This window comes from Gigantopelta aegis, chromosome 3 (assembly GCF_016097555.1).
Source record: "Gigantopelta aegis isolate Gae_Host chromosome 3, Gae_host_genome, whole genome shotgun sequence".
NCBI lineage: Eukaryota > Metazoa > Mollusca > Gastropoda > Neomphalida > Peltospiridae > Gigantopelta > Gigantopelta aegis.
Genome location: NC_054701.1, coordinates 72866165 through 72886777, shown reverse-complemented (window position 1 = coordinate 72886777; position 20613 = coordinate 72866165). Strand labels below are relative to the sequence as shown.

General features: G+C 39.0%; 1 protein-coding gene across 3 annotated transcripts in view; it reads left to right on the top strand.

Moving 5' to 3' along the window:
* The window catches only part of LOC121369046 (5-aminolevulinate synthase, erythroid-specific, mitochondrial-like), a 79015-nt gene that overhangs the window by 27298 nt on the left and 31104 nt on the right, over positions 1–20613 (top strand). The window contains exons 1-2 of one of the 3 annotated variants that reach the window (XM_041493862.1): positions 4689–4757; positions 10067–10113. The gene's annotated coding sequence lies outside the window, so the exon portion shown is untranslated. Of the gene's footprint in view, positions 1–4688; positions 4758–10066; positions 10114–20613 lie in introns of those variants that run through there. The other 2 variants (XM_041493861.1, XM_041493863.1) reach the window with 2 other exon arrangements.

Below are 20613 nucleotides of genomic sequence, written 5' to 3'. Positions count from 1 at the left end.
ACTTCTTGTGCCGTACAGCTTCTTCTGGAGAGTTGTTGTAGTTGTCCAGGTAGTCTCTCTCAGCTACTGTAGGTTTATGCAGTCTAAAATGTTGTATAATATGAGTAGTTCCAAGTTTACCCGTGACTGAAGTGACTGTGTGTGTATTGTATGTATACCAACCCCATCAATTAAGAAAATGTTATGTGATCAGCAACATAACATGTATGTTGTGGGGGAAAAAAATTGAATATAATGCACAGCAAAAAAAAGTGCAGTGTAGAATTTTAAAACTCTACAGTATTGCCAATTGCCAGGGGTTGATATTCTGACAGAAAAGTACAGGAATATCTGTTAACAACACATAAGCACATTTTGAACTTTGTCTGCTTGGTATTTAACATAATTTTGGTATTTTGACACTTGATTGAGATTGGGAGTCTGTTGTCTGACACGGTTTCTTTCAGAGGGTAAACCAGGTATCACACCGTACCCAAATTGTTTGGCAGATTTCATTTTTTAAAGTTAACTTTTTGACAAAATTAATTTCTCTCTAATTGTATGAATTTCTTAACTCTAAACCCAAACATCACCCATTTTCTTTCTGGGGGAGGCCCTCCCATACCTCCTGTTGACTCTGGTTGCATTCAATTCCATAGCATCATACCCAAAAATTTATTTCTGGCAGAAACACTGAGAAAACACAAATCTTACTGCTACCACATAGACTGTACTACCCAAAAGCAGTAAGCGATCTTCACCATGAGGAAAATCAAGGCGAGCTGAAGATCACTCTCCTGAAATGATAAATCAGTCATGGTGCACTGGTTGGGATGGGGAAAAAACCAATCTGAGAACTGGTCTACTGAGGTGGTTCAATCCTACAATGCAAAAAACACCCCACCTCAGGCGAGCGCTCTACCAACTGAGCTAGTCTCATTCATGAAGTTTCAAATAAAATGTGTTAAAATGTTTGTTGCAAGGCGATCAACAACCCCTGCAATTGCCCACGGCAATCGGCAATGTCGAGTTTTTCATTCTCCATGACACTTTATAGGCTGTGGTCTATATGAGATTGTTTTTGGACGTTTTCCTAATTGCAGGGGTTGGATTAACATGCCATTGTCCTAAAACTTTCCAGGCAAGTGTTGAGATCTGCAGGAGTGCATGATAACTCGTCTGTCCTGGCGAAGACTGATAAGGATATTTTTTTAATGCACTTTAGCCAAGAGCTTTACTATATGTAGCATCTGGGTTAAATCCCTCAAATCAGAAAGACAACAATGCTGGGTAGGATTCGGTTTATTTGGCAACCGTCAAATAAAGGTCCTGATGGGCGTCTCATCAACCAAATTGATCCGATGTTGTACTTTTGTGCAGTGCTCAATGTCAACGTCGCCAGACGAAAATACATCCTGATACTCTAAAATCAGGTCTGTACCCCTTTGTAGTTGCCCCTCAGTAAGACCTTCCTTCGGGAGTGTCATCTTCTGGAGTAACCAATCACCGTTTGTATCATTGTCAGATGAAATATCATCTTCCAATGTTACCTCATGTAACTCGCATAACAAACCCTTGGGTGGTATAACAACTGTCCTAGTCGTAACATTAGACAATCTAACTTCTATTGGAGCAACAGAGTTAAACTGGTAATTAACAACCACTGGAGCAACTTCCAAATCAGGTTGAACACACTCTCCGGCAGCTACCATCATAGCACACGTACTCCTGAAAGGAATCTTCTTGTCTATGAAACCTGAAAGAGTAACACAAGAGTTTGGTGAGATGGCCATACTATTCCTCTGTGCACTTCGAACAAGTCCTTTGTCCTGTAAAACAATACTACGAAAGGCTAGATACCATGGAGTGTGTAAGTTTGCAACCTGTAAAAACCTTTCGCCATGTTTATGACGGCAGTCATTCAAAGCTGGAATTAAAACATTAGTCCCCAATAAAACAGGCACAGTAGCATTGTATGCGCTGTTGGGAACCACTAAGCACAAACAACACATTGGTTTATCAGTAAACCCCTGTAAAACCAAAGAGACTTCCACATAACCACTATACGGCAAAGACTCCCCATCTGCACATTCAACGTTCAAAAGTTCAGTAAGTGGGTGAATCTCTTCATCCAACAAATACTCACAGTAAAACTTTTCACTAACTGTAGACACTGGCTCGACACTGGCTCGACAGTGTCTAACAGAGCAGTGCATACGTGATCATTAACCAAAACTGATACCTCGTTGGCTTTTCCTAAAAGACCATCGGGTACAAAATTGGCAAATACAGTGGAGCTACTTTCCTTGTTTACCTTTGTTTGCTCCGCAACAAAAGTTCTGTTCAGTTTAAATGAACGGACTCGTTTCTGCAACCTCGGGCAATGTGACCTGGCTGACCACACTTGTAACACTCTATTTGTTGTCTGCGTCTCTGTCTTTGTCCATTGTCCACGGTAGACTGTCGTCTCACATCTTGTGAAATCGATGTAGATATCGGTTTTGGCTGGAAAATCTTGATTTGTAGTCTTGGGCGCGGTGTCATTCAACCTGTTCTCAAGCTTATCAAATCGTGCTGACAGTTTGTACATCATAGCTTCCAATCTTTTAATACCATCTGCCTCGTCAATCGATGATGCATCTACAGCAACAGTGCTTCTCTTAGCGGGGATTGGTTTCTTGCTGGGAATAGATTTCTCTGTCAAAATAAACTCATGATGATTCTGTTCTACCCGACGTAACTCAACTCTTAATCTATCAAAGTCCTGAGTTTTATCGAAGATGTGTCCACTACAATCCTTCATCCATTGTCTAAGTCCACCCCCAGAAACGAGTTCGTAACGTATGGTTGGAGTTTGCAAGATGCCCACTAGACTTGAAAGCTTTGTAGTACAACTGCTCAACTCGGCAACCCCAAGATGAAACATCCTCATCATCCCTTTGATGAGCACTATAAAATTCTGCAAGCAACGCTTCGCCCTCATCCACTGAACCATAAATACTCTTCAACTTATGAATAAGCTGATTCACACTCGCCTCTGGACCCAACCTCATCGCAACTCGAGCTGCATCACCTTTCAGAGAAGAGCGTACAACCCTAGCCACAACATCTGTGGAGTGTTTCTTATCTCTCTGCAAACACTCAACCTCGTACACCCAAGTATCAAAGGAACTTTCATGCTTAATTCCACTATCACCTGAAAAGACTGAGATTCTTGCTGATAAGTATTAGCAATCGGCGGCGTCTGCCCAGCTGGAGAGGAATCACTTAAAGACTTCGCATATTCTAAAGCCCAAGCTTTAAAATCTTCTGGAGTGTCAGACTTAGGTTTAATACCTAACTGTTTAAAGGTGGCGAGCAAGGTTGGAAGTTCTTCCATAGTAATGTTTTCAGCCTTTGAAGTGCTAGTACTGGTGCACTGGTTTGGACAGGGAAACTGGGAACATTTTGTTCAGTATCGAGTCGTGATTAGCTACACAAGTTTCAGAGATTGGTACACACTTTTAAAACATTTAAACAGTAGTTGCTAATCAATTTTCAATTGACTAGAAATAACACTAATCAAGATTTTGGAAACAAAATGTTCCTTGTGGAAAATGTTGAGTTTATTGAAGGTAATTGATCCTGTGATCAATCGCATCTCACGCAAACAATCAGAATTACCAAATATTTGACATCTAATAGCCGATGATTAATTAATCAATTGCTCTAGTGGTGTCATTAATTTTTTTAATTTATTTATTTAACTCGTGCAAGAAAGGGCAGAGCATAACTCAGTGTTAAAGCACTTGTCCGATGCATGGCCACTCTAGTATCAATCATTGTTGGATCCCCAACTGGTGTAACAAAGGCCATGCTACATATTGTCCTGTCGGTGGAATGCTGCATATAAAAGATCCCTTGCTGCTAATTGGAAAGAGTAGTCCGTTGTGTGGCAGTAGCGGGTTTCTTCTCTCATTATCTATTTGATCCATAACCGTATGCCATATAACCATGATTAAAATGTATTGAGTGCATCATTAAATAAAACATGCCTAATTCCTTCCTCAGGCAAGCAGGCAGTTAATACATGTATTTGGTATCAGAGATTACATTAAAATGTAAACAGCATTACTTTGTAATCTGTTTGGCACTGTATAAAATGTAACAGAGTAGCAAAATACACTTTTCTGAGAAATTTGTTTTATAAAAGCATGTAGTTCAGAATTGATTTTTAAAATTTTGACTTCACTAATGTCCCTAGCTGTCCTTGCACAGAAGGAGAATTTTTGCATTTTTTTTCCTTCCTTGCATCCTTGCTCCCTCCCTCCCTCCTTCCCTCCCTTATCCTCTCTCTCTCTCTCTCTCTCTCTCTCTCTCTCTCTCTCTCTCTCTCTCTCTCTCTCTCTCTCTCTCTCTCTCTCTCTCTCTCTCTCTCTCCATCACCATCACCATCACCATCACCATCTGTACCTCCATCTCCTCAACCATAAATAAACACAAAGTGGCTTTGTTTTGTTTTCAACGAAATCAATACAGATGGAAAAATTTTAATTTTCCACTCGCACATTTCATGGTGAGCAAAAACTTTTTCTTGAGTTTAAAAAAAGTATTTGGTGCGCTCAAGCTGTCTGATCAGCTGACGAGATTGTAGTCTGTCGATTGGCTCTGTGTCTGCCCTTGCTTCTCCGCCAGTGGTATATAAAGCCTGGAAAAACGTGCCCAGCTTCACACAACTGGGTCAACCCTAGTCTCTAGTAACTACTAGTGCGTTCAGCTTTTGAGGTGAGAACCGTTTGGTGAGCTGGCAAGTTTTCTTAAAGCATTTGTTGACATGCAGCCTGTTTTTATGTTTTACCAGATAAACAGACAGATTTTGTACATATATTTATAGTACATGGATTTAGCTTGGACAGGCTTATATAGCTTGTGATGTTCATTATAGTTACGTAGCTATTCAGTTCGGTTATATTGATTACAGATTACTGGATTTGTATGTAATGTTTGTATAGTGTAGCAAAGTAAAAGAGCATTGTTGAGTTAAAAAATATATATTTCATTTAGTCTGCTAATATGTACTTAATATAATAAGTATAGATACCAAGATCCTGTATTGATTTTCTGGTAGTAAAAAATATTATATAAATGTCAACAAGACCCCCAAAAAACAACTTATAAACTTTGGGTTGGTCCAATTGTTAATTTAACCAGCAAAAAATAACTGAAAGATTAAAATAAATTAGGTATTAAACTACTTGAATGATATATAATTGATATTAGATTCTGTGTTGTCAGCCAAGTCAAATATTTTCTAAATGGCAGTATGCGTACAAGTATACGATTTTTTTTTTTTTTTAATTTCCACTAAGTGATCTGATAAAATATATTTATAAGTGCCATTAAAATCTGTTGTTAAAGTAACAAAATATAGGTTAATTTATACTAATTACTACCATTGTCAGATGGATACGGTTCAGATGTATCAATCTAATATTGGTAGTTGCGTCATCAGAAGTATATGCTTCAGTGGTTTTGACAGTATGTATTGGTTAAGTGTATAAATTCAGGTGACATGTATGTTGAAAACTGCCATTTCATCGCGTGTCCACGTAAGTGCAGTCAACCTTGCATGAATTTAGTATCTGTTGTTTTATACTCGACAAAATTAATTAAGGACAGGAAATATTTTCAATGCTCATTTTTTTCTTTAAAAATATGGTACTGGTTTTAAAAATCCACAAAAAACTATCCTTTTATCTATTGACATTGTGGCACATTGTTAAACTTTGTGACTTGCACAACAATTTAGGGGCAGGATGTAGCCCAATGTTAAATCACTCGCCTGATACACAGTCGGTCTGGCCAGTGCACCAGCCAGTGCACCACAACAACTGTTTAGAGCAAAAAAGAAAGAAAGAAATGTTTTATTTAACGACGCACTCAACACATTTTATTTACGGTTATATGGCGTCAGACATATGGTTAAGGACCACACAGATTTTGAGAGGAAACCCGCTGTCGCCACTACATGGGCTACTCTTCCGATTAGCAGCAAGGGATCTTTTATTTGCGCTTCCCACAGGCAGGATAGCACAAACCATGGCCTTTGTTGAACCAGTTATGGATCACTGGTCGGTGCAAGTGGTTTACACCTACCCATTGAGCCTTGCGGAGCACTCACTCAGGGTTTGGAGTCAGTATCTGGATTAAAAATCCCATGCCTCGACTGGGATCCGAACCCAGTACCTACCAGCCTGTAGACCGATGGCCTGCCACGACGCCACCGAGGCCGGTTTAGAGCAAATGAAATGACAAGTAGTTTTATGATTCGACATGAAACAAATCTTAACTAAATGAGAATTTCTGTAGTTTAAATTTTTTTTTTTAAATAAAAAATCATTTTGCATGATGTTTTACATACATTACAGTTAATATTTTATTGAAACAATGTTTTACGGTCATCTGTGATCATTGCATAGCAACATCTGTTGTATGTGCTATCATGTCTTGGATGGTGCATATAAAAGGTCATTTGCTACTAATTAAAAAATGTAGCTGGTTTCCTCTCTAAGACTGTCAAATTACCAAATGTTTGACATCCAGTAGGCGATGATTAGTAAATCAATGTTTTCTTGTGGTGTCATTAAACAAAACAAACTTTAATGGTATATTACAGTTCAAATTTAATTGAAACAATGTTTAAAGGTCATCTGTTGTCAGTGCCCAATGACTGGCATTTCAAAGGCTGTGGTATGTGCTATTTTGTCTTTTGGATGGTGCATATAAGAGATCCCTAGCTACTATTCGAACAATGTTGCAGGTTTCCTCTCTAAGACTATATGCTAAGATTACTGGTAAAAAAAAAAGGGGGGGGGGGGGTCTCTCTTTTCAATGGAACCGACTTCATTGTGTACATATATATGCTGCACATTGGCTGCAATGGGGAGAGGGGACTTAGCCCAGTGTTAAAGTGCTCGCTTGATGCACGGTCGGTTTGGGATCGATCTCTGTCAGTTGGCCCATTGGGCTATTTCTCATTTCAGCCAGTGTACCGCAACTGGTATATATCAAAGGCTGTGGTATGTGCTATCCTGTCTGTGAGATGGTGCTTATAAAAGATCCCTAGCTGCTAATGGAAAAATTTAGCAGTTTTCCTCTCTAAGACTATATGTCAAAATTACAAAATGTTTGACATCCAATGATTAATAAATTGATGTGCTCTAGTGGTGTCATTAAACAAAAGAAAAGCTGCAATAGTGGTGTGATTCCTTAGAAGTTAATACTAAGTACTATGTAAGCAACCAGCTGTTAAGAGGCCACTTTGATGCTGATGGTACATGGCTATTTATATTTATCATCGGAGAATGCATAATGTATGTAAATAAAGTCACAAAAATGTATTCATTTTAAACTGACACTCACAAACTGTCAAAATAATGTAGATATACATTTATCTGAACATGTACTTTTGGCACTGTTGTTGTTTTTCCAACCCCACCCCCACCCCGTTTATATTTTCTCTACTCCCCTACATAATTAGGTCACTGTGTTACAGTGATGTGTCATTCTTCATCTAGTTAAAGAAGACGGTTTCCTGCCAATTTACTAAACACTAAATTATTGGAGCATTATTACAGTTCATTGTAAAAAGCTAGGATATACATGTAGTTCATTGCTATATGTATGTATACACATTTGTACAACCATATTCTTTTGATATTTCCCTCTTTATCTTTCTCCCTAGCTAGTGTTTCACAAGTCGATTACTGTCACTGGCGTAGGAAGTGAGGGGGTGCTTTGTAGCAGCAGCGATGGTTTTTATATATTTATACATGTATTTAAAGTATCTATGTGTGTGTGACCCCTACACACACACACACACACACACACACTTTTTGGCACCTTCCTACGCCCGGACTGTTTCTGTGTTTCAGTTTCTGTTTTGCTGATGTTAAGTAATTTTCCCCCATGAAACTTGAGCAGACCTATTCTTGCCACTTTAACCTGTCCCAGATACAGGACAGGGATGATGAAATCAGAAGCTGGAAATCGGGGTGGGCACACGTGATATTGTGATATCCGTGATAAGTTGATATTGACATGACATGGACAGAGTTCCCGGACCCTGATGCCTTCCAGCTGACAAATTTTTTTTATTGGAGCATTGACACAAATCATGGTAAACAAGTGGTAAGAGTGCAAATGCCCTCCGTGGAATCAGGGTTTTTTCCATGCACCAAACCAATGTCTCATGTTTGATGTATCAAAGGTCATTGTATCTGCTGCCCAGTCTGGTAAAATGTATATAAAAGATTACTTGCTGATATTCGAAAAAAAGAAAATGTAGTTTGTGTGACCAGTGGTAATGGATTTTTTTTTTTCTCTCTCTCTCTCTCTCTCTCTCTCTCTCTCTCTCTCTCTCTCTCTCTCTCTCTCTCTCTCTCTCTCTCTCTCTCTCGCCCTCTCTCTCTCTCTCTCTCGCCCTCCCTCCCCCTCCCCTCCCTCCATCTCCCCTCATCCTATCTCTCCCTCACCCTCTCTCCCTTTCCCTCTCTCTCTTCCTCTCTCTCTCTCTCTCTCTCTCTCTCTCTCTCTCTCTCTCTCTCTCTCTCTCTCTCTCTCTCTCTCTCTCTCTCTCTCTCTCCCTCCACCCCCCAAAGTTATAAAATTACTAGTCATACAACATGTATGTTACACACCAAATAGTTTGAAATGTGCTGAGCTGTTGTTAAATAATTATTTTTCTCTGTAATGTACTACCTTTTTGAGATCCTTAAAAATAAGGGTTGTACCTTTAAGAGTCACCTGCAATTGTCCTTTAATATATTACAAGTGGCCGGTAGAGCAGGCTTGGCTGTGCTTGTACTGACAGGTCGTCAAACTCGGTCCTTGGGTTCAAAGTGGGATTAAATGCCAGGTTTTATGTGTCTAAATCTTGACAGAACGGTACCTGTGGCTCTGAATTTTCTAAGTTTAATGCTCTTCCCAGTTGAATCCTTGGGCTTATAATAATCACTGCTGCACATAAACATGTCATGTGGATAAAACAATACAGTAAAGATGGATTATTATGGTTTCTGTTTTATATATATTAGGATGTTTTGTTTTGTCTTAACCGCATTTTGTTTGACTCTGGATTTTATTTTAAAAGCAGGATGTAGCTCAGTAGTTAAGTGATATTGATAGCCTGGGGTGATATTGGTCATAGGAACCTGTTGAGTTTTATCCTCTCCCACCTAATGCCACAGGAAATGCTGTGGTATGTGCTATTCTGTTTATGGACAAGAACATATTTAACCTCCTTTGCTGCTGTGTGATAGCAGTAGGTTTTTTTTTCTCTCATCAAATGAAAGGAATTGTTTTATTTAACGACGCACTCAACACATTTTATTTACAGTTATATGACATCAGACATATGGTTACGGACCACACAGCTATTGAGAGAGAAAATCCGCTATTGCCACTTCATGGGCTATTCTTTCCAATTAGCAGCAAGGGCGCTTTTTATATGCACCATCCTACAGACAGGATAGTACATGCCATGGCCCTTGTTACACCAGTTGTGGAGCACTGGTTGGAACGAGAAATAGCCCAATGGGCCCACCGACGGAGATCGATCACTGAGCTACATCCCACCCCCTCTAGATCAAGAGTTGAAATACCTGTAATCATGTTATAAAGAAAGAAAGAAATAGGGTTGTTGTTTTTTTACGATGCACTCAACACATTTTATCTACGGTTATATGGCATCAGACATATGGTTAAGGACAACACAGATATTGAGAGAGGAAACCTGTTGTCACCACTTCATGGGCTGCTCTTTTTGATTAGCAACAAGGGATCTTTTATATGCACCATCCCACAGACAGGGTAGTACATACCATGGCCTTTAATATACCAGTCGAGGTGCACTGGCGGGAACGAGAAATAGCCCAATGGGCCCACCGACCGCGCAACGAGCGAGCGCTCTACCACTGGGCTACATCCTGCCCCCTAATAATCATGGTATAGTCACCAAAACACAGGTGTCCACAATTTTAAAACATGCTGATGGTTTGTGAAACATTCCTTTCCTTTCTTTTACACATGTTTTCTTTTATTTTTTCAGAGATCATTGTGTCGCTTTCAGTGCAGAGCACACAAGGAAACAATTAGGTAAGTGTTTATAAATAACTTTTTTTCTCTTTGTTTTTTTTTACATATGTGATGTTGTGCATATTTCAGTACTTAGATTGTGATGCTTAAAGGCCACTAGGTTTTTTTTTCTTGAATCTTTAATGAAAAATGGAACAATTTGTTTATTTCTCATTTCAAATAGTCTTCTACAACTGACATACCAAAGGCTATGGTTTGTGTTGTCCTGTTAGGGAGTGAAATCCAACAGCTGATGGTGGTGGTGTTAAACACAACAAACTTTAACTGTCAGGGAGATGCATAAAGAATCTTGGCACTAATTTTAATAGAGTATACTAAAACAATTTTTTGTGTGGTAAATTTGCATAAATAAAAGATAACTTTCAAAGTGAAATCAGACACTAAATTTGATGCAACATTTATCAGTCTTAAGTAACCGGATATTGTCAATACAAGATAAAATGTGTAACTGTCAAGTACAATGCAGATCGAAGCACCAAATTGCAAAACGTTTTTATCTTCGTATAGCTTGTGTGGTAATTGAAGGTTACTTGTCTTTTCACTAGACCACCAAGTGTTACATTTATTTATTTATGACTGACATGCAACAGCCACTCTTTAAAATGAATCTGCCGAGGTGTCAGAAAAACAGACATTCCTTTCATTTTTTTTAATGCTATGTCATTGTTTGAGTTACCTGGGTGACCGAACTACAGAAAACGAAAGAAATGTTTTATTTAATGACATGCTCAACACATTTTATTTACGGTTATATAGCGTCAGACATATGGTTAAGGACCACAGAGATATTGAGAGGGGAAACCCACTGTCGCCACTTCATGGACTACTCTTTTCGATTAGCACCACGGGATCTTTTATATACACAATCCCACAGGATAGTACATACCACGGCCTTTGATATACCAGTCGTGGTGCACTGGCTGGAACGAGAAATAGCCCAATGGGCCCACCGATGGGGATCGATCCCAGACCGACCGCGCACCGAGCGGGCACTTGTCCACTGGGCTATGTCCCATCACACTGAGCTACAGAGCCACAAGGTTCTGCATGTTTCATTTCCATTACTGCCCCACTGTTTTAGTTCATTTACAGAACCTTTTATGTCATTTTCCTATGGTTAGTATTTCAAAGGATGACACGCATTATCATAAAATTGTGGTTTAATGTAACTGACAGTACTCACGAGATGTCACGTAGTCCCCACGGCAGATTCGATATTCTCTCGTCTCCCATTACGTATATCAGCAACTTTATATAATGATTTAGTTACCTCCAGACCATTGGTTGTTATCTACAAGTGTACATTACTAAAAGAAGAAATATTTACGCTCCCACAAATCAGTGTTATTGCACACATATTAAAGTTGAATCAATTCCCTTTCATCCATCCGGCAATTTCCTAATAACCAGAGCGTGAGTTGTAATTATTTTCTAACGTCGTAATGAAGTGTAGAATACACTTATCTTGAGTTAATGCAATACTGGTATTTAGTGGGGATTTGACCACTTAATACATCTTTCATCTGAGATTGAGGAAAATATAATTAACCTGGTATTTCTTCTCCGATACAGATAACGGTTGATATTAACCATTAATAGTTGAGACTTAGGATATTACCTGTATTATTTGTCATTTATACAGTTGTCATTGGTTTAGAAACTGGTTGGGCTGTGTATATAAGTATCATCTTGTGCATGTTTCATCTGTGTTCATGTGGATATATATAATATTACTTCAAATGACTGGATAAGTAATAAACTCAAGCAGAATGCAGAAATTTCTGTCAGTTACTTCAAAGGTAGGTTAAACAGTGGTCTAGAGAAGTTTAAAAGGTTAAAGTTTAAAGTTTGTGTTTTGTTTAACGACACCACTAGAGCACATTGATTAATTAATCATAGGCTATTGGATGTCAAACATTTGGTAATTGTGACACGTAGTCATCAGAGAAAACCCGCTAAAAAAAATTCTAATGCAGCAAGGGAGCTTTTATATGCACTTTCCCATGAACAGGAAAGCACATACCACAGCCTTTGACCAGTTGTGGTGCACTGGTTGGAATGAGAGAAAACCCCAATCAGCTGAATGGATCCACCGGGGTGGTTCGTGTAGGTGTGGGATTTAGCTGAGTCATTAGAACACTTTTCTGAGGTGCTTTGAATTTGATTGTATGATCAAACTCCATTGGTGGAGCCATTCCCTGATTTGGTTTTTCCTATCCTAATCAGCACACCATGACTGGTATATCAAAGGCCAGGGTATGTGCTGTCCTGTCTGTGGGAAAGTGCAAATAAAAGATAGCTTGTTGCTGATGGAAAATGTAGGTTTCCTCCAACTCTAAGACTATTTGTCAGAATTATCAAATTTTTGACATCCAGTAATGAATGATTAATAAATCAGTGTGCTCTAGTGGTGTCATTAAACAAAGCAAACAAAATTCATCAGTTTGTTCTAGTGTTGTTGTTAAATGTCTATTTGCCTGTGCAAAATAAATGGTTTTGTGTGTAACACTAGTAAATGTTTCTAACAACATGTCTCACCAGACAAATCAACTTAAAATTACAGTATACTGACAAACTGATATTTTATTCATGAATATATTATTATACTGATAGAAAGAACTACGGGAACACACAAGTAGTAACAGCTAATATCGACAGCGTAAACCTTCATTCATAGTATCGGGAAGCTAACCATATGTTACTGATATTCAACCCCATATTAGTGACATTCATTGTAGTTATGATCCAATGGTTGATCATAATAAAAACAATTGATTGGTTAGCTCTACCTATGTGATGAACGATTATAAAAATCCATAATCAATTGTGTTAGATGATGGAATTGATGTAAATATGTTGGGGTTGGTGTTTGGGTTTTTTGGTATGTAAATAAAGAAAACAGATATTAAATGTAAGGTTAGTGATTTGTAAGGTCTGTCACGTATGATGAACATGACAGTAGGTGCATGGGCCCGATAACACAAAGCACTCGTAACACTTACGTCTAGATGTACACCACACCCACACATTATGTGTGGCGTACGTCTGACATAAGTGTTACGAGTGCTTTGTGTTACCGGGCCATGGTCTTTATAATTTAAATCCTTCTTATGTTCATATAATTCTAACCAAATGTGTAATCGAAAGTTGATCGGTTGGTGTAAACCAATCATTACTGAAGATCCATGATAAAATTCCAACCCATTCCCATCACTAATTCATTTGTACATTGCATCTTCTTTTTTCTTTCTTTTTTCTTTTTCTTTTTTCTTCTTTTTTCTTTCTTTTTTCTTCTTTTTTCTTCTTTTTTTTATCCCACTGCCCTTTTCCTTTTTCTTCTTTGAATTCCATCTCATTTTTTTCCCGATCTGGCACCTTCTCCTATCTTTCATCTTTCAACTTCTTTTGCTGTCCACCTACACATCCCAGTCCTTGTCTCTCCAACCACGACAGGTGCTTATTACATCTTTGTATTTTATACAGATATAACTACGTTAATAATCCATTAAATATGTGCCTAAAAGTTTGAGTGTTCTCTTTATTTCTTTTCATCAGTATATTTGACATTTTTGTTATTAGTCAAGCGGATGTTCTGCTGCCTAACAAGAGACCACTTAAATATAGATTTACTCTTTTAACAGAAACGTGAGGGAGTGACAGGTACTTTTCAGGCGGGATGAGTTCAAACGTTCACACACTTGTAGACAGGACAAGCTGATGTTGAGAATGCATATTTACTGACGATCAAAAGATACATGTAGCTTACTAAAACAGTTTTATGTCATTTGGTACATTTTACAATTACAGTGTATCTACCAATATTCATATCTCACCAAATCTGATCTCACACTGGGAATAATTTTGTTTTAGCTACTTTTTATGAAAAAAGTTACAAAATGGCTAATTTAAACAACATTTTATTAACCAAAAACTAAATGTAGCCATTTTATATAAAACAAATATTTTAGCAATTGGCTAATTTGGCAATGGACAAATGATTATTCTTTCAAATTGTAATGTGTAGGGAATATTTTGTTCAGTATCATGTCACTATGCAAGTTTCAGAGATTGCTACACAATTTTAAAACATTGAACAGTACTTGCTAAATTCAATTTTCAGCTGACTTAAAATGTTGCTAATCAAAATGTTCCCTAACGTGCATAAAATGCATACAATTGTGTTTTGTGTCATTTTTACTATTTCAGAAACAACCTCTGTAATTGACCAGGGAGATTTTTAATTCTCCACCGCACTTTTTGGCCTTGGACTATATTCAGTTTTCATCAATGGCATTTTTTTGCCGTGGATAAATTTTTGTTCTTAATTGCAGGCGTTGCAAAAAAAACTTATCAATATACTTTCTGTATTACGATGTATATAGAAAGTCCTTTTTTGTTCAGTTGCATGACTTGTTTTAAACTTAATTCAGTCTTCACCATATCCAGACTAGAAACGATATATTCGAAGCAAGGGATGTGGTGGAATCCTTTAGATTCCACCTTGAACTTGTACTAAAGTTTTTAAAAGAAACTGGATTTTATTCCAAATTTATATTTACTTTTGTGTAATATTTGATTTGTAACATGAATTTTACCTTTATAACAAATGTGATATGTATTATTTTGTACAGCTCTTTACACTGTCTTTGACTTAACATTTCAAATTTCATGTACCACCACACAGCTCTATACACTGTTTTTAACCTAACCTTTTATTTTTTATGTTTACCATTGTATGACACCCAATAGCCGATGTATTATTTGTGCTGGGGTGTCGTTAAACATCCATTCAATTCAGTTCAGTCTTCACCATGAACAAAATCAAAGCAATGTGAATATCTCTCTTTTGAAATGGTTCTAGCATTCGCGTGAAGTTTCAATTAAAATGTATTACGTAAATTGTTTTATTGCAAATTGATCAATTTTCCACTATTCTTAAACATTCCAGATAAATGTGGAGGGGAGCGCAAAGACTGTTAATTTGTACTGTGTATAATGTACAAGTATTTTGTAACAAATTTACCTGTATTTTGTAACAGACGAATTTAGTTGTTTTATATCAGTAAGGATATTGATTGGTTGATACGTTTAATGAAACATTTCGCGGGAATCTGTAAGCTTCCTTATTAGTGACTCCAATAAAGGGAAGTAACTAGTGTTATTATGTAAGTGGACAACAATGGTTTGGGCAAACCAATAAAAACAGCTGTTTACTATAACTAGATTACATGTCACAGTTATTTAGTTGGGCAGGACGCTTGATGCATGGTTGGTCTAGAATCAATCCCCGTCTGTGGACCCATTGGGCTATTTCTCTTCCAGCCAGTGTTCCACAACTGGTGTTGGTTGTGGGATGGTGCCAGGGTTTCTTCCAGAGAGTAAAATGGGTATGGCGCCATACCCACATTTTTTGCATATTTAACTTTTTGACAAAATTAACTACTCTTATTAATACTGTATGATTTTCTTAACCCTAACACTAAAGTCAAACCATTTTCCTTCTGGGGGAGGTCCCCCATACCCCATGTTGACTGTGGTTGCATTCAATCCCATAGTGCCATTCCCAAAAATTTCTTTCTGACAGAAACACTGGTGCATATAAAAGATCCCTTGTTGCTAATCAAAAACAGTAGTCCATGAAGGGGTGACAGCGGGTTTCGTCTCTCGATATCTGTGTGGTCCTTAACCATATTATGTCTGATGCCATATAAACGTAAATAAAATGTGTTGAGTGTGTCATTAAATAAAACATTTCCTTCCTTCCTTCGGTGGTTTAGTTGTTTAGCCTTTGAATTTAAGACTGGTAGGTACTGGGGTCGTATCGTGGTACCGGCTTCTACCCCGAGTGAGTTTAACAACTCTGTGAGGAAGTGGAACTAAGGCCACAACATTGACTTCTCTCTCACAAAGTTAACAACTAACAACTAACCACTAACTCATTGTCCTGGACAGACAATCCAAATAGCTGAGGTGTGTGCCCAGGACAACGTGCATGAACCTTAATTGGATATATATATATAAGCACGAAAATAAGTATTATCAAACAAACTGTCTTCGGTGGTCAAATTAATGGTTAGCCATTAGATTTAGGGCTTCAGTGGTCTAATTAATGGTTAGCCATTAGATTTAGTGCTTCAGTGGTCTAATTAATGGTTAGCCATTAGATTTAGGGCTTCAGTGGTCTAATTAATGGTTAGCCATTAGATTTAGGGCTGGAAGGTATTGGGTTCACATCCCTGTAGAAGCTCCTTAACCATTAACAAAAGTAAAAAAAGTTTGTTTTATTTAATAACGCCGCTAGAGCACATTGATTTTTTATCTTATCATCGGCTATTGGACGTCAAACATATGGTCATTCTGACACTGTTTTTAGAGGAAACCCGCTGTCGCCACATAGGCTACTCTTTTTACGACAGGCAGCAAGGGATCTTTTATTTGCACTTCCCACAGGCAGGATAGCACAAACCATGGCCTTTGTTGAACCAGTTATGGATCACTGGTCGGTGCAAGTGGTTTACACCTACCCATTGAGCCTTGCGGAGCACTCACTCAGGGTTTGGAGTCGGTATCTGGATTAAAAATCCCATGCCTTGACTGGGATCCGAACCCAGTACCTACCAGCCTGTAGACCGATGGCCTGCCACGACGCCACCGAGGCCGGTCATTAACAAAAGATTATTAACCTAAGTTTTGGCCACAAGAGACGAGCACCTATCATAGTTGGAGAGATGAGGACTGGGATGTGGAAGTGGACAACAAAAGAACTTGTAAGATAGGAGGAGCTGCCAGATTGTCAGGAATTCAGGTGGAATTCGAAGAGAAAAAGCGGGATCAGTGGGATATTAAAAAAAATTGTATATAATTTTTTTTTTTAATAAGTTTTTCTCCTCTTTTTTTTTACGACCTTAGTTTGATATAAGCAGGAAAATCAAGTTCAAATGACAAATAATGAGATAGATTAGATCTAGTTTTGTTTTTAGCCAATCATAAAATTTCAGTATTTTGATTGAAGTACCATGTAAAGCATAAATGATGGAACTGATTGTATAAGTCTGTGTGAAATTGAGTTCCAGAAGACGCATATTGTATAATTTATTATAATAAGATTTGATGAAATTCAAGACATGGCAATAGATCATATTTGTGGAGATTACTTTAAGCTTCAGTTGGTTTCATTGTCATATCGGTTCATTCAAAATTGATGACTCAGCAGAAATTCAAATATCACATACATGTATTATGTTAAAATATTTTATGTGATATTTTATAAGTAAAGTTGTAGTATTTTGGTTTTGTGTCTTTGGAAAGAATAAATAAAACATGCTAAGATGCATGTTAAATGTACATATATATATATGTATATATGATTCTTTTTTCCACACATTTTTCAATTAAACTTCACGACAAAACAAATTTAGAGCATATAATGTGCTCTAAATTTGTTTTGTTGTGAAGTTTAATTGAAAATGGTGGTTTATAGCACTACATTTCCATATAAACATACACTTAAAAACCTTTATTAAAACTATAATGATAGACATTTTTTTTAAATGAAATATTTACCTAATCCCCCCAACCCCCCCCACCCCCACCCCCACCCCCCTCCAAGATATTAGGCTATAATTGGCAGAAAGAAGCTGTATATACAATGAAACTTAATCCGTTTTACTTTTATAGTGATTATACTTTAATGCTCAAATGTAAGCTAAGCATTATCAAAACTTTTTATTTTTATTTTAAGAAGCTTTTAGCTTTTTTAAATACAAGATTGGCCATGTGTTTTTCAAGATGCTGACTCACTGATTGCATAAAGAGTTCATCAGCCACATATAAAATGTACTGATGGAAAGAAATAAGGGAACGCATGGAATTGTAGACCAAACATAAAAGATAAAAACTTTATTGCATATAAAACATTCCACCTGTAAACATTCCATCTGTGCCCTGGGGGGGAAAAAAGAAAAGAAAATGTGCTTGATCCAAGAGGGGTTTCAACCCCCCCCCCCCACCCCCCCATGGTTGCATTCAATCTTTGCTGACCGGCCTCGGTGGCGTCGTGGCAGGCCATCGGTCTACAGGCTGGTAGGTACTGGGTTCGGATCCCAGTCGAGGCATGGGTTTTTTAATCCAGATACCGACTCCAAACCCTGAGTGAGTGCTCCGCAAGGCTCAATGGGTAGGTGTAAACAACTAGCACCGACCAGTGATCCATAACTGGTTCAACAAAGGCCATGGTTTGTGCTATCCTGCCTGTGGGAAGCGCAAATAAAAGATCCCTTGCTGCCAATCGGAAGAGTAGCCCATGCAGTGGCGACAGCGGGTTTCCTCTCAAAATATGTGTGGTCCATAACCATATGTCTGACGCCATATAACCGTAAATAAAATGTGTTGAGTGCGTCGTTAAATAAACCAGTTCTTTCTTTTTTCAATCTTTGCTGTTACAATCTGTATGGTCCTTATTTTCTTTCCATCAGTATACAAACTGCTAGAGGACTGTAGACAGCAAAACCACATGTCCAGGCCTACGTGAGGTTTGCCATGCCACAAGACCTAGCTACACACAGACTGCCTGCTGTGTGGCGTGGAATGACTCCGATCAAGGATACAGTCGGAGATCTCGTCAGAGTTCTCAGCTATCCAATACCTGGAAGCTAACATAGCTAGTACACTGTGCCAGTGGCCAATAAATCACCTCCGACTTCTGTATCCATGCATGGTTCACTGAACTTGGATTAAAGGTGCAGTGTCATGTTCGCTTCCTTATCCTAGGATGATACTGTTTTTTATTAATGCAAAATACAAACACAAGTGGGTTTTTAATAAACTTGGGTGTTGTCACTATCAACATATATGGTCAACTGTTTGAAAGCTAACATAGCTAGACAAGTACACCTTACCAGTGGCTAATAAATTCTCTCTGACATCTACATATCTGTGCATGGTTGGCTGTCGCACAATCGCTTCCTTATCTTATGTTGCCATATATAAACACAGTGTTTTAATAAACTTGGGTGTTGTCACTATCAGTGTATATGATTAACAGAGGTAAAAATGTTTTGGAAATCCAGATATTTTATTCATCTGGGCTGTGTTTTCACTATCAATATATACTCTTCAAAAGAAGAAACGCAAAACCACATTGTCGTAACATTTGGAGAATTGATTTAATTATTGAATGGTGAGTCTGATAATTACCAAATGTTGCAGGATTGTTCACAATTCACTCTAGTCCATTGTGAGTAAGTGATAGGACACACCACCAAGGTCAAGGTCATCTGGAGTCAATACCGGGTGTGGCCTCCGCGTGTGTTGACAACTGCCTGGCACCGCCTGCCCATTGAAGCAACCAGAGTACGGATGACATCCCGGGGGATGGTGGCCCACTCGGCCTGCAAGGCTGCTGCCAGCTCGGGCAGGGTCTGGGGCTGTGGTTGTCGCTGTTGGAGGCGTCGGTCCAACTCGTCCCATAGATGCTCAATTGGGTTCAAATCCGGTGATATCGATGGCCAAGGAAGGACATTAATGTTGTTGTTCTGTAGGAAAGCCGTTGTGAGACGTGCTGTGTGAGGCCTGGCGTTGTCATGTTGGAACACTGCGTTGGCGTTGGCCATAACTGGAACGATGTGTGGCCGGAGGATCTGGTCAATGTAGCCCTGTGCATTCAGGTTGCCCTGCACGTGGACCAGGTCTGTTCTGCCAGTGTGTGAGATGGCTGCCCACACCATGACACTACCCCCGCCGAATCTGTCCACTTCCTGCACGCAGTTTGCCGCATAACGTTCACCACGACGCCTATACACGCGACATCCTCCCATCATGACGTCGGAGCAGAAATCGGGACTCGTCACTGAACCACACCTGTCTCCATCGCAGTTGAGGCCATTGTCGATGAATCTGTCACCACTGCAGTCGGAGTCGACGGTGTTGTGGTGTTAAGATGACACCTCGAACTGGACGTCTGGCACGAATTCCTACCTCACGTAGGCGGTTCCGTACGGTCTGGTCGGATATCCTGCGCAAACCTGGTATTGCTGAGGCTGTGGAGGTGGCAGTAGTCAATCGTTCCCGAAGGTGGCGTACCCGGATGTAGCGGTCCTGCCCGGGGGTAGTGACCCGTGATCGACCGGATCTAGGGAGGTCACGTGTTGATCCATGTTGCTGGTAACGGTCCCACAGTCTGGAGATGGTGCTTGGGGACACATGGAATGCCCTGGCAACGGCCGTTCTGGATTCGCCTGCGTCTAGTCGGCCGATGGCATTGTTTCTCTGCGGTTCACTGAGACGTGGCATGTCCTGGATTGTCAACTGTCGGCCAGATACAGAGGCCAGGCAAGCGAACACCCTGCACTTTTATACTGTCGGTGTTCATGTTGCACGTGCAGACAACGCACGTGCAGTGGTGACATGGTTTGCACGTGGCTGCGTTTTTGCGAATATTCACATTTTGAAACTTTATTTTACAGTAGCTGCGTTTTATCGAATGTAACTGTGGGAATGTGT